The sequence below is a fragment of the Cervus elaphus genome, chromosome 9 (assembly GCF_910594005.1).
Source record: "Cervus elaphus chromosome 9, mCerEla1.1, whole genome shotgun sequence".
Classification (NCBI taxonomy): domain Eukaryota; kingdom Metazoa; phylum Chordata; class Mammalia; order Artiodactyla; family Cervidae; genus Cervus; species Cervus elaphus.
This window is the reverse complement of record NC_057823.1, coordinates 72,450,994-72,466,103: the sequence shown is the minus strand read 5'-3', so window position 1 is coordinate 72,466,103 and position 15,110 is coordinate 72,450,994. Positions and strand designations below refer to the sequence as shown.

At 46.2% G+C, this 15,110-nt stretch overlaps 1 long non-coding RNA gene across 1 annotated transcript; it reads right to left on the bottom strand.

Moving 5' to 3' along the window:
• Positions 1–3,026: 3,026 nt before the first annotated feature.
• Positions 3,027–5,898, bottom strand: LOC122700516. The gene is made up of 3 exons (XR_006342796.1): positions 5,828–5,898; positions 5,231–5,437; positions 3,027–3,249 (listed from the first exon to the last, which is right to left on the bottom strand). It is a non-coding gene; the product is annotated as an uncharacterized LOC122700516 (long non-coding RNA).
• Positions 5,899–15,110: the final 9,212 nt, after the last annotated feature.

Genomic DNA, 15,110 nt, shown 5'->3' with positions numbered 1-15,110 from the left:
CTGAGAGGCCAGATGGAAAGGAACAGCTGGTGGGCCGCAGGTGGTGGGGGCCAAGACCAGGCTGGTGCCTCCCCCTCCACACTCCTTCCAGCCTGAGGATAAGGCCACTGAGTCATCTCCTGGGGTCACTTAGAAGAGGGGTAAAGGACCCTAGACTCCATTGCCAAAAGCCTCCAGGGATGTGGCTCAGAGTGTTCAGAGGCTGGGGACCTGGAGGCCAGAGGGGCTTCCAGCCTCACAGAGCTCTTTTCCCCTCTATCAGCAGCCTTTCATTCTCATAACCATCACTGTCTCCTTTCTTTGTCTCCTTTCTTTCTCCCTCTCTCCCTTCCCTCTCCAGCTCTCTCTCTCTCACACACACACACACACACACACACACACAGGCACGCATGCAGTTTACTGCAGCCTTATCACAAGGAAGCCTCCTGCTGAGACAAAGGGTCTCCTGGGACAGAGCAAGAGGAGCTGACTGTGGAGTTTTGCAAGGAAGGGGAGGCAGGCTTGCTGCCTTTCACATCCACCTCCTTTTCTTTCTGCCTCCACGCCACTCTCCTGCAGCATCTTACCCGAGACACATGATTCTGAGCTGTACGCAGTTGTGTCTCCTTGGGTGATGTGGCAATACCTGTAAACATTTTTGGTTATCATAAGTTGAGAGGGGATGCCACCAGTCTTTAGTGGGTGGGAGCCAGGGATGTTGCTAAATACCCTTTAAGGCTCAGGATGCCCCCACAACAAAAGAATGATCTTGCCCCAAATGTCAACAGTGCTGAGCCTGAGGGACTGTCCTCTTGATCACAGTCCCACTGTCACCACGCTGTCGTTTACCAGGCGGCTGCCCTGTGACCATACTGCTCCTGTTTTCTCTTTCAGTCTCTTATTACATTGGAAGGTAGGAAGCCACTGAGGCTGAGACCAAGGGAATGTGGCCACGAGTGGGAGACAGGAGATGGCTAGAGCCGGGCTAGATGGCACATTGTCCTGTGGGCTAGGTAAGGTTTGGGATCTTATTCCAAGTCAACTAGGAAAGCTCCCAATGTTTTGCTCTGCATTTTCAAAAGATCACAGTAGCCCTAAAGCAGCTCTTCTCCCTCCCTCAAATGATAGGTTCAGGATATATTTTCGAGGATGAATCAAAACAACTTGCCAACACGGACATGGGGGAAGGGACAGGAGGAAACCTAGAAGGGGCTTAGGTTTGGAGCCTATGTAACCAGTTACATGGAAACTGTTCTCAGTCAAAAGGGCTCAGTTGAGGGGTCAGCCAGGCCCAGATTTCAGTCCTCAGCCTCTTCAAGCCTCAGTTTTCTCTTCTGAAACAATGGGAGCAAAATGACCGATGCACATAATGGGAATTAATACTGGTCCTTTGACCAGAGAGATTATAAATATCTAGAAAAACAGTGTTCTGTTTGAGATCACATTGCTAAGCTAAGCAACCCTAAGTTTTATCAAACGGAAGAACAAAGAAACAAGGAAAGGGGTTCTGACCTAACATCCAGTTCAAATCTGGGCTCTGAGCCTCGGCCTCCTCACCTGTAAAGTAGGACTATGTCATCTTGTTAACCCCAAACTGGGTTCACCTCTTGGTGGATGCTGAGCCAAAAGACACAACCAAGCCCCAAAAAGGGAGAAGGAAGGATTAATACTGGAACATAGGAGCTTCCCAAGTGGTTCAGTGGTAAAGAATCTGCTTGCCAATGCAGGAGACACAGGTTCGATCCCTGGGTCAGGAAGATCCCCTGTAGGAGGAAATAGCAACCCACTCCAGTATTCTTTCCTGAGAAATCCCATGGACAAAGGAGCCTGGCAGGCTACAGTCCATGGAGTCTCAGAGTCAGACACCACTGAACAAGCAGATGATAACAATGAGAACACTGGGGATTTTTCCCAAAGCAGTGTCTCCCAACAGCAAAATTGGGTAAGTTTTAAGCTAAGTTCAGTTCAGTCACTCAGTCATGTCCGACTCTTTGCAACCCCATGGATTGCAGCACGCCAGGCCTCCCTGTCCATCACCAACTCCCAGAGCTTGTTCAAACTCATGTCCATTGAGTCAGTGATGCCATCCAACCATCTCACCCTCTGTCGTCCCCTTCTCCTCCTGCCCTCAATCTTTCCCAGCATCAGGGTCTTTTCCAATGAGTCAGCTCTTTCCATCAGGTGGCCAAAGTGTTGGAGCTTCAGCTTCAGCTTCAGTCCTTCCAATGAATATTCAGGACTGATTTCCTTTAGGATGGACTGGTTGGATCTCCCTGCAGTCCAAGGGACTCTCAAGAGTCTTCTCCAACACCACAGTTTAAAAAGCATCAATTCTTCGGTGCTCAGCTTTCTTTATAGTCCAACTCTCACATCCATACATGACTACTGGAAAAACCATAACCTTGACTAGATGGACCTTTGTCAGCAAAGTAATGTCTCTGCTTTTTAATATGCTATCTAGGTTGGTCTTAGCTTTTCTTTCAAGGAGCAAGCGTCTTTTAATTTCATGGCTGCAGTCACCATCTGCACTGATTCTGGAGCCCAAGAAAATAAAGCTTGTCACTGTTTCCATTGTTTCCCCATCTATTTGCCATGAAGTGATGGGACCGGATGCCATGATCTTAGCTTTTTTTTTTTTTTTTAATTTTTTTTATTAGTTGGAGGCTAATTACTTCACAACATTTCAGTGGGTTTTGTCATACATTGATATGAATCAGCCATAGATTTACACTTATTGATGTTGAGCTTTAAGCCAGGTTTTTCACTCTCCTCTTTCATTTTCATCAAGAGGCCCTTTAGTTCCTCTTCACTTGCTGACATAAGGGTGATGTCATCTGCATATCTAAGGATATTGATATTTCTCTCAGCAATCTTGATTCCAGCTTATGCTTTATCCAGCCTGGCATTTCTCATGATTTACTCTGCATATACGTTAAATAAGCAGGGTGAAAATACACAGCCTTGACATACTCCTTTCCCAATTTGGAACCAGTCCATTTTTCCATGTCCTGTTCTGACTGTTGCTTCTTCACTTGCATACAGATTTCTCAGGAGGCAGATAAGGTGGTCTGATATTCCCATCTCTCGAAGAATTTTCCACAGTTTGTTGTGATGCACACAGTCAAAGGCTTTAGTGAAGTCAATGAAGCAGAAGTAGATGTTTAAGCTAAGGGTACATTCATATTCATGAAGGGTCCAGGTTTTAGTTGATTGAAGGCAGGAGTGTCTACATCATCGTTCCCTCCTCCACCTGGGTGGGGGCCTCGGCTCCTGCAGAACTCAAAGACATAATCAGATTGTTATGTATATCCCTTAAGGAGGACCTAGGACTGTTTTATCACTGAACTATTGTTTCTTGACTGCTTTTCCTTTGTTCCTTCATTCCCTCACATCCCTTCTTCAGTTCAGTTCAATTCAGTTGCTCAGCCGTGTCCGACTCTTTGCGACCCCATGGACTGCAGCAAGCCAGGCTTCCCTGTCCATCACCAACTCCCGGAGCTTACTCAAACTCATGTCCATCGAGTCAGTGATGCCACGTCCCTTCTTAAGATCATTAATTACTGAGACCCTTTCAAGGGCAAGATTTGTGCCCCAGGCTTAGATCACAAAATGACTTAGGCCAAAAAATGGTTCTCTTCTGTCAAGAAAGCCATGCCTGGTTCTCCTTCTCTGGGACCCCTTACCCTATCTACCTACAATTTCTATCTCTAAGCCTGAGATGATTGAATGAGATTTGCATGTGAGCAGCTAACCCGGTAGGCTTAGCAGGTAATGCTAATGGTAAAGAACCAGCCTTGCAGTGCAAAAGACATGAGATGGGGTTTCGATCCCTGGGTTGGGAAGATCACCTGGAGTAGCAAATGGCAACCCACTCCAGTATTCTTGCCTGGGAAATCCCATGGACAGAGGAGCCTGGCTGGCTATAGTTCATAGGGTTGCAAACAGTCGGACACTACTGAAGCAACTTAGCACGCACACCACTAACACACTGCCTGTCACATAATAAGCACTCAGGAAATGGGGGGAGTGTGGGACCCCACAAGACACCATCCTGACTTCTAAGCCACCATCTTCTGCTGCGGACACGTACCAGCTGCAACACGGAGAATGACATCAATTATGTGGTAGGTTCATCCACAACCATGCTAAAGTTTGTCAGGGATTTGTAGATGGGAAAACAGCTCCAGAAAAGTGAAGGAATCCGTCCCAAAGCCCACATTACAAAGCCCGGGCTGTAAACCAGGGGTTACAAACTGATTTAGCGCAGCCTGCTAGGCTAGGAATGCTTTCTGTGTTTTTAAGTGAAAGAAACGATATATCTAAAAACAGCGATATTGTCTTGATGCCCGAGAATTAAAAGAAATTGAAATCAGCTGCCGTGAACAAAGTCTTATGGGAACACAGTGCCGCTCATTAGTTCACCATCCTCCATGGCTGCGTTTGCTGCCAAGGAAAGAGTTGAATAGTTGTGACAGAGAACTCATGGCCTAAAAAGCCTAAACTTTTTATCATCTGGCCCTTCTTAGAAAAAGTGTGCAGACCTCTTCTGGGAAGCACAGCTGCACACACAGCAACAGATCCGCCCCCCAAGAATACAAAATGGATAAATAGCATCTGAGATAACCTGAAGGCTTGGTGGGGGGGCGGGGAGGGGGGCGGAGAGTTCCAAATCAGAAGGGATGTCATTGCAGGAACCGCTCCAACCCGGAGGAGCTGAGTCCAGTTCAACTCCTTGGAGCTGAGAGAAATTCTTGGAGAATTTGAGTTCAGCGTCCTCTTTTTACGTGAAAATTTAGACCCAGAGCCTGGAGGCAACCTGTCCAAGGCCACCCAGCACATGGCTAACAGCCAGGTTGGGGACTGCCTCCTTCTGGGTAGAGAGGCATGGGCCAGCGGCTGGGTTAGGGGGCGCATCGGCCCCTGGGGCCTCTAAGGGTCAACATGGGCCGGGAGTGGGGCTGCAGCGGCGGGGGAGCTTGGGGGTGTCTGTGGAGGCCTCTCCCAGGCGGGAAAGGGGAGGCCCCGGCGATTCGGTCTCCGCCGCCCGGCCGCCCCGCCTTCCCCCTCGGTCTCCGCTCCCCGGTTCTCTGCTCGGCGCATCCGGCGGCTTCGGCCCCCGCCCCGCTGCAGCCCAGCTCTAAGGCGAGTCCCGTGCTCTGCCTGCTTCCTACCAGGGCCAGAAGATTCGCCCAGGCTCCCCCGCCGCACCCCCTGATTTTGCAAAGCACGGAAGACACGCCCAGCTCCTTACGGCTCTGAAAGCAGCATTTGATCCGCGCCGGGTTCGGGAGCTCCTGGCTGATAAGGGATCGGTTGGAGCTGCCCGAGGGCAGCCGTGGGGTTGCACAGTGGCTCCAGCCGCCGGGCTGGAATCCGAGACCCGCCCCAGCCTGTTTCCCTCCGGGGTGAACTGGGAAAGCCGCCCCGGAGGAATTCAGAAGCTCCTTCCTCCGGCTGCCTGGAGAAATAGTAGAAGTAGTAGTAAACATTTATTAAAGGTGTGGATCAGAATAGGTGTAACTGCCGAACTCTTAGATCCCTCACCACCACAAACCCGAGCTTCCCACGGCGTCCATGCTCCATCCCCTGCACCGTTTCCCACAAGCCCCCTCCCCCGCCCCCAGCCCCGCACAACTCCTAATCTGACCCAGGGTCCCTGCTTCCGCGACCACCCTGCCACGGTGCAGTCACGAGCCCACAGTCCTCATCAGCAAACTGCTGGGTTTTCAGCCTCTTCTCTGCACCTTCCTTTCCCCTTTTTGGCCTGAAACCTGCTCTCCCCCGTGCCGCCCACCCCACCCGTTCCCTTGCAGGACCCTCAGGGGGAGCTGTTCATTTTCTCGCCTACCCCTGTAGATCAGTCTATAGGGTAGAGGCTTGCTTGCTCCTTGTGGAACTTTGCCACCCACTTCTCCCGTCTGTCCACGCGGCTTCCTGTGGACTAATTACTGCCAGTCTAGACTGCCCACAACCCTCCTTGTTATTCTTTCCTACAGGCTTCTCCTGGGCAGCTCTCACTGGTCAGACATTGCCTTTAATCCTGGAAACTGGATTTGCCTTTTGGTGGGTGTCAGCAGAAAGATACAACCAAATCAAAGATGGGGAGAAGAAAGCAGTTATCACTTGGCAGCAAGTAAGGAGAATCTTACTTACCAGAGATCTTTCCCAAGATAGTGTCTCCCTGAACAGCAAACTTGGGGAAGTTTTAAGCTAAGGTCAATGCATATTCATAAAGGGGTTCTAGGTGAGGAGGATTCAGCATAGAATTGGGGCCACAGTTGACAAAGTCCACGAAGGAAATGGCAACCCACTCCTTCATTCTTGCCTGGGAAATCCCATGGACAGAGGACCCTGGTGGGCGACAGTCCATGGGGTCACAAAGAGTCAGACACAGCTGAGCACACACTACTACTACTAAGCTTTGGTTGATTAAAGTCATGTTGGTCAACATTCTCATTCCATTCCCCACCAGGGTGGGGGCCTTAGTTCCTGCCGAACTCAAAGACATAATCAGATTGTTATGTCTATCCCTTGAGAAGGAACTGGGATTGTTTTGTCACTGAAAACTATTGTTTCTTGACTGTTTTTCCTTTGTTCCTGTATTCCCTCCCTTCCCTTAAGATCACTAATTACTGAGACTTGTTCAAGGGCAAGCTTTGTGGCCAGGCTTAGATCACAAAATGGCTTAGGTCAAAGATGGCTTCTTGGGGATTCCCTTGTGGCCCAGTGGTTAGGACTACAAGTTTCCACTGCCGGTGACCCGGGTTTGGTCTCTGGTCTGGGAATTAGGATTCCGAAAGCCATGTGGTACAGCCAAGAAAAAAGGGAGGCTTCTTTTAAGTCAAGAAAGCCATGTCTGGTTCTCTTTCCCTGGTTGCCCCTACCCTATCTGCTCCTGTCCCTACAGTGACCTACATGGCCCGTCTTAGTCTGTTAAGGCTGCAGTAAGCAAATAGTACAGAGTGAGGGCTTATAAACAACATGAATTGGGGTCTAGTGGTTAAGACTTGGAGCTGCCACTGCAGGGGGCACAGGTTCAATCCCTGGTCAGGGAATTAAGATTCCCACATGCTGAGCAGCAGAAAAAAATGAAAGCGATCTCTCTGGAGCCTCCTTTATAAGGGCACTAATCCCACAAGGGGCTTCCCTGGTGGCTCAGACATTAAGAATCTGCCTGCAATGTGGGGGACTTGGGTTTGATCTCTGGGTTGGGAAGATCCCCTGAAGAAGGAAATGGTAACTCACTCTGGTATTCTTTCCTGAGAAATCCCATGGACAGAGGAGCTTGGCAGGCTACAGTCCATGGAGTCGCAAAGAGCTGGACATGACTGAGTGACTTTCATTTGGCTTCACTTCAATCCCATGAGAGCCCTTCTGATTTATCACCTCCTCTTTGGAGGCTAGGATTTAACATACGGATTGTGGGGGATGACAAACATTCAGACCAAAGCCCCTTTCTGGCTGCTCACTCAACAACTTCCCACTCCTTCCACAGGCTCCATCCCAACGCAGGCTGCACTGGTGTTGCACTGGTGGTCCTCGCTTTCTGGAAAGCTCACTCTCACTTCCGATATTCGTTCGGTGTCACCTTCTCAGTGCCCAGAGGAGGCACTTTTCGTTTTATTATAAAGTCTCCTTAGGCACCAGAGCCAGCACTGTTGATGAGGGCAGGAATTTGTGTCTTTATTGGCCTCTGATCTATTCTGTGCACCTGGGACAGTGCCTAACACACAGGAGGCACTTCAGTAGTATTTTCAGAATGTGCTGTGCTTAGTCGCTCAGTCATGTTTGACTCTTTGTGATCCCATGGACTGTACCTGCCAGGCTCCTCTGTCCATGGGGATTCTCCAAGCAAGAATACTGGAGTCGGGGATCTTCCTAACCCAGGAATTGAACCAGGGCCTCCTACACTGCAGGTGGATTCTTTACCATCTGAGTCACCGGGGAAGCTCAGAATAAATAAAACCAAATTCCCCACAGTCTTTAGGGCCTTTGCCCTAGCAATTCCATTCCCCCAGCTCTTTGCAATTGTAAAGTCAAGGTCCCTTCTCTGTACTGCAGCCCCCACATTTTCCAGAAAATGCTTATCATCACCTGATAAATTTATTGTGTGTCTCCCCTTCCTGGTAGTAAATTTGACTGTCTCCCTGCAGTATTTCCTAGTAGGCACACAATAGGCGTTCAGTAAGTACTGACTAGATCAGGATTTCTCCACCACCACAGCACTGACAGAAAATTCTTTGTTGTGGGGATTATCTTGTGTATTTTGGGATGTTTAGTAGCATCCCTGGCCTCTCCCCACTGAGTGCCAGTAAAACTCCCCCACCAATTGGGAGAGACACCCCAAAATGTCTCTAGGTAATGACAAATGTTCACCAGAGGGCAAAATCACCCCGATTGAGAACCATTGAATTAATTGAATGAATGGATAAACAAGTGAGTAAATGAATGAAAATTCTGAGCTCTATCTTGAGCTCTTTACTCCCTACATTAAAATGTGCTTTCATACAGAAAGATCCCCAGCTCCATCGAGAGAGAGCACAGAAAAGGCCTGGTCATTCCTTTCCTCCAAAACAATGTCCCAAAGCCTTACACCCATAGAATGTCCTCCAACCACCCCCCGCCTCCAGTTCCCCCCAGTTGATAAGGCTTATAGTTATTCAATATCTAGCAAAGGTTTTACCTCCAAAGATGTGTGTGTGTCTCCAGGGTGGGGATGAGGATTGAAAAAGGCACCATCCCCTCTATGACCCAATCCTTTCCAGGTTAACATTGCCATTACTATGCTTCTCCCCTATTCTCCAACCCAGCCCTGAATATTGAAGAAGGAGGGAAAAGGTCCATGATTTATTTTTCCCCTTTTTTTTAAATTTAATTTTTATTTTATATTGGAGTGTAGTTGATTTACAGGGTTGAATTAGTTTCATATATACAGCAAAGTGACTCAGTTATACATATGCATATATCCATTCTTTTTCAGATTCTTTTCTTTTCTTTTTTTTTTTTTTAAACATTTATTTATTTATTTGGCTCTGCCGGGTCTTAACTGCAGCATGTGGGAACTAGTTCCCTGACCAGGGATCAAACCCAGGACTCCTGAACTGAGAGCATGGAGTCTTTGCCACTGGGCCACCAGGGAAATCCCTCAGATTCTTTTCCCATGTAGATTTTTACAGAATATTGAGTAGAGTTCCCTATGACACACAGGAGGTCCTTGTTTGTGCTCAGTGACTCAGTTGTGTCTGACTCTTTTTGACCCCATTGACTGGAGCCCACCAGGCTCCTCTGTCCATGGGATTTCCCAGGCAAGAATACTGGAGTGGGCTGCTATTTCCTTCTCTGGGGATCTTCCCAACCCAAGGATCAAATCCACATATCCTATGTCTCCTCCATTGCAGGAGCATTCTTCACCTGCTGAGCTATCAGTGAAGCCAAGATTCTTGTGGATTATTTTCTGTATGGTGGTGGTGGTGGTGGTGATGGTGGTTCAGTGGCCCAGTCGTGTCTGACTCTTGGCCACCCCATGGACTGTAGTCCCCCAGGTTCCTCTGTCCATGGGATTCTCCAGGCAAGAAGACTAGAGTGGGTTGCCATTTCCTCCTCCAACGTATAGTGGTATGTATATGTTAATTCTAAACTCCTAATTTATCCCTCCCTCCAGCCTTTCCCCTTTGGTAACCATAAATTTGTTTTCAAAGTCTGTGAGTCTGTTTCTATTTTTTTAAATAGTTCATTTGTATCATTTTTTTAGAGTTCACATATAAATGATATTATGTGATATATGTCTTTGTCTGGCTTCACTTAGTATGATAATCTCTAGGTCCATTCATGTTGATGCAAATGGCATTATTTCATTCTTTTTTTTGACAAGTTAGTATTTCATCATATGTATGTACCATACCTTCTTTTTTGTTGCTGTTTTTCTGGCTTATGTGATCTTAGTTCCCCAATTGGGGAATCATATGGTAATTCTGTTTTTAGTTTTTTTTAAGGAACCTGCATAGTTGTACCAGTTTACCCTCCCACCAACAGTGTAGGAGGGTTCTCTTTTCTACACACCCTCTCCAGCATTTATTGTTTGTAGAGTTTTTGATGATGGCCCTTCTGACTGGTATGAGGTGAGACCTCATTATAGTTTTCATTTGCATTTCTCCAATAATTAGTGATGTTGAGCATCTCTTTATGCATTTTTTTGACATCTATATGTCTTGTTGGGAGAAATATCTAAGTTTTCTGCCCATTTTTGGCTGGTTGTTGTCATTGTTTTATATTGAGCTACATGAGCTGCTTATATATTTTAGAGATTAATCCTTTATTAGTTGCTTCATTTACAAATATTTTCTCCCAATCTGTGGGTTGTCTGTTCATTTTGTTTATGGTTTTCTTTGCTGTGCAAAAGCTTTTAGCTTTAAGTGGGTCTCATTTGTTTATTTTTATCTTTATTTTCATTGCTCTAGGTGGTGTATCCAAAAAGATATTGCTCCAATTTATGTGAATGAGTGCACTGCTTTTATGTTTTCCTCTAAGAGTTTTATAGTATCCTGTCTTACATTGAGGTCTTTAATAATCAATTTTGAGTTTATTTTTGTATACATAATTTTATTTATTTGTTTATTTTGGCTGTGCTGGGTCTTTATTCCTGCACTGGCTTTTCTCTAGTTGCAGCAAGCAGGGGCTACTCTCTACTTGAGGTGCTTGAGCTTCTCATTGTGGTGGCTTCTCTTTTTGCAGAGCATGGGCTCTAGGATACTGGGGCTTCAGTAGTTGCAGTTTCCGGGCTCTGTAGCACAGTCTCAAGAGTTGTGGCACATGGACTTAGTTGCTCCATGGCATGTGGGATCTTCCCAGATCAGGGATCAAACCTGTATCTCCTGCACTGGCAGGTGGATTCTTTACCACTGAACAACCAGGGAAACCCCCTATTTTTGTGTACAGTGTTATAGAATGTTCTGATTTCATTCTTTTACATATAGCTGTCAAGATTTCCCAGCACTGATGATTGAAGAGACTGTCTTTTCCCTGTTTTGTATCCTTGCCTCCTTTGTCATAGATTAATTGACCATAGGTGCATGATTTTATTTCTGGACTTTCTATCTTTTCCCACTGATCTGTATTTCTGTTTTTGTGCCAGTACCATTCTGTTTTGATGTCTGTAGCTTTGTAGTATAGTCTGGTGCCAGGGCCAACACCAACTATAGTCTGCTTTGCCCCCAGCACTGTTTTTCTTTCTCAGGATTGCTTTGGCTATTCAGAATTTTTGCTGTTTCCATACAAATTTTTAAAACTTTTTGTTTTATTTCTGTGGAAATATCTTTGGTGTTTTGATAGGGATTGCATTGAATCTGTGGATTGCTTTAGGTAGCATACTCATTTTGACAATATTGATTCTTCTAACCCAAAAACATGGGTTGCCATTTCAAATGTAGCTTGCCATTTGTGTCATCTTCAATTTATTCCACAAGCATCTTATACTTTATAGACTATCAGAGTACAGGTCTTTTGCATCCTTAGGTAGGCTTATTCCTAGATATTTTATTCTTTTTGATGTGGTGGTAAATGAGATTATTTCCTCAATTTCTCTTTCTGATCTTTCATTGTTAGTATATAGAAATACAAAAGATTTCTGTGTATTAATTTTGTATCCTTCAACTTTACAGAATTCAGGGATGATCTCTAGTAGTTTTCTGGTAGCATCTTTAGGATTTTCTATGGACAGTGTCATGTCATCTGCAAAGACTCTGACAGTTTTGCTGCTTCTTTTCCAATCTGGATTCTTTTCATTTGTACTTTATTCTTCTCTGATTGCCATGGCTAAAACTCCCAAAACTATATTGTGTAAAAGTGACAAAAGTAGACATCCTTGTCTTGTTCCTGATCTTAGAGAAAGTGCTTTCAGCTCTTCACTGTTGAGAATGATGTTAGCTGTGGATTTGTCATATATGGCCTTTATTGTGTTGAGGCACTTTCCCTCTATGTTCACTTTCTGGAGAGTTTTTATCATAAATGGGAGTTGAATTTTGTCAAAAGTTTTTCTGCATCTATTGCAATGATCATATGGTTTTTCTTCTTCAGTTTGTTAATGTGGTGTTTCACACTGATTGATTTGTGCATATTGAAAAATCCTTGCATCCATGGGATAAATCCCACTAGATCATGGTGTATGAAAAAGGTCCATGACTTTTTAAATTAACTCTTTCCAAATAACTTGTAGTAGCCACAGCCCAAAGAATCATCCATTCATATATTGATTCCACTAGCCTTTATTAAGCATCCTCATGGAGTAATGGAGGGAGATTTACATAACAGGGAATGATTAAAGGAGAGAACTCAAGAGGAAGAAGATAATGAGGACAAGTGAGGAGAAGAGTGGTAAAGAGATTAAGATAATGGTTAAAAGTCTTCTCTGTGGAGTGAGTGAGTTGAATCACCAGAGTTAACTGGATGGGTCTACTCCAGTTTCAAGATTAGGCTAGATAGTACTAACATCCTACCTGCAATAATAGCATTGCTGTGTTGAGTGTTACATGGTTTCAGATGATGGAAAATCACAGGTACTGGTGGAATGATCTAGATAGCCAATAAAAAGCATACAAAGAAAAAAAAAGAAGCACCGCCACATACCCAGGACTATGTTAAATGCTTTCAACATTAACTATATACTTTATATCCTTTTAATCTTCACAACTGTATGAGATTTTGTTATTATTACCCATTTTACAGATGAGGAAACTGAGGCATGGGGTAAGGAAGTCTGGAGTCAGTTCTCTGCAAAATCTTAAGACCCATAGGCCTGAAATCCAGGCCAGTAAGTCCAGCCACACTTTAGATAGAGCCCCTTGGATTCTCACACTCAACAGGTCCAAGGAACTTGTCTCTCATCCTCTCAACCCCCACCCCCATTCTCTTGTCAGCCCAGTCAGAAACCAGACCTCTTCCCTGCCTCTCATTCTCATATCTAATCAATCACCCTAGTCCTCCTTATCTTTGGAAACTCCACCAAACCTGCCTCCAGGCATCTACCCTCAGCCCATCACATCCTTCTTCCAGAGTCAGGCTTTCTAAGTGCTGATCTTCATGGCACAGGTAATATTCAAAAGTGGTCCCCATTTTCTTGGGGATAAAATCCTCCTTCCAGCCACTTCCTGAATCTCCATTTCCATTGGCTCCTCCCAGAGATAAATCTCTGGCCCAACCCAGCTTTTGGTGGACTTTTATACCTCTGGACCATTGCATGTGCTGCTCCCAGCTCCTCTCTGCCTGGACAATGCTTATTTGACCTATAAGTCCCAGTTTGGCCTTCTCTGTCCTCTCATCCCTACCCTAATGAAATTGCTGTCTGTCTTTCCCGTCCCTCAAGTAGCATGGAAACTGCACAAGTAGAGGAATCCCATTGGTCTTGTAAGCAGGGGCCTGGCAGACACAGCAGGCCGTCAGTATTACATTTATTGTCTGAGTGGATGAAGATAGGTAAGTAGAAGGACCAGCCTGCATGCCAAGCAGAGAGGTAGGCACATTTACACACTTGTCCTAGAGTGGGGGGTCTTCACACTCGTGCGGTGGAGTGGCCTAGAGCCTTAACAATGTCGTAAGATCGGCGGGTTTGCATCCTGATTCTGACGATATCTGTGTGTATGACATTAGGTGGGCTCCTTGGTCTCACTGGGCCTTGGGCTTTCCACTTGTAAGATAAGAGGATATCGTCTTCAAGTGCAGACAGTGTTTATCAAATGGTGGCTCTATCTATTTCTGCTGCTCAGCAAGACAGCATGATGACAAAGATGAGGACTTGGCAATCAGTGTGCACGCATCTGAATATTGGCTCTTCCACCTATTAGCTTTGTGATTTGGGGCAGATGACTCAACCACTCTGAGCCTCAGTTTGGGGGTAAAAGTACCTTCCACCCAGAGTGGCTGTGAGAATAAGATAAATATGTAGAGCAGTTAGCTTGGTGCTCCAATAACGGTTGGCTATATGTTTCACTAATTCCTGCAGCACACTTGAGTCTTGTAATGTAGTATAATGGCCAGGAATCCTGGGTTCTCCATGACTGACTCAAAGACAAATTCCTCTTCTCTGCTGTTTTCACATCTCTACAAAGAATCAGGTCAGCTGGCTCCCTCCAGCTCTGAACTGTCAGACTTCTGAGTCCTTCCTGGGCTTCTTCATCACTGACACCACCTGGCACCCTCTCCAAGGAAATTCACCCTCTAAGGAAAGAGGAAGGACCGCTTTCTGTCTCCCCAGCTCTGCTCCCTTGGCCTTATCAAAGCCGGCTCACTCCATTACTGAGCCCCTCTGGGGGTCTCTGTGCTTCCTGTTTCCAGTGGGTGCTAATGGGTTAATCAGAGGCACTAATGGAACCCACAGGAACTCAGTGTTAGCTGACTAATGGGTCACCCCATCTGCCCTCCCTGTAACACAACGCCTTCACTCTGTAAAAGGCACTCAGAGATTTTCTGTTGGCTCCAGTCTGCTGGCTTCTGACATCTTGAAAGGCCGAAGGCTGGATAGGGAGGGAGGGAGGGGGACTAGGGAAGTGGAGACAGGGAGGGAGAAGCTCTGCGTAAGCAGGCAGGACATCCGGGCTTCCATCCCAGCTCTGACACTGATCTGCTGTGTGAGCTAACACAAATCCATCCCCTTTTCTGGGCCTCAGTTTCCTCATTCCCCATTTCCTGGGCAGGTTGGGCTGTAAAGACTTTACTGGAGCTGTAATAACATTCTGGAATGATCAAGTCCTGTCATTTTTGCAGCGGAGGCGTAAATGTCCTTTCAGCCTCAGTCACTGTCCAAAAACTACAGAGGGCCTACGATGCGTCAGCCTGGGGCTGGCATAGAATGAGGCACAGTCCATCCCCCGGGGGGCTCTTGGGCTCTGGTCATCCTGATATTGTTTCACTGTTTGACATATGAGAGAGAACAGGGAGGCCTCCGTGCTTACTGAGGATCCCATGTGTGCTAGCTGGGCAGAGGACTTGGAGAAAACACAGGTAGCTGCAGATCTGTCTGTCCTCTTGATTTTCCGATTATACCACGTTCTCTTGCCTCCTGGTCTTTGCACAAGTCAAACCCTTTACCTGGACTAGCACTTCCTTCCCTGCTCTTTGCCTGTCTAACTCAATTCATTTTT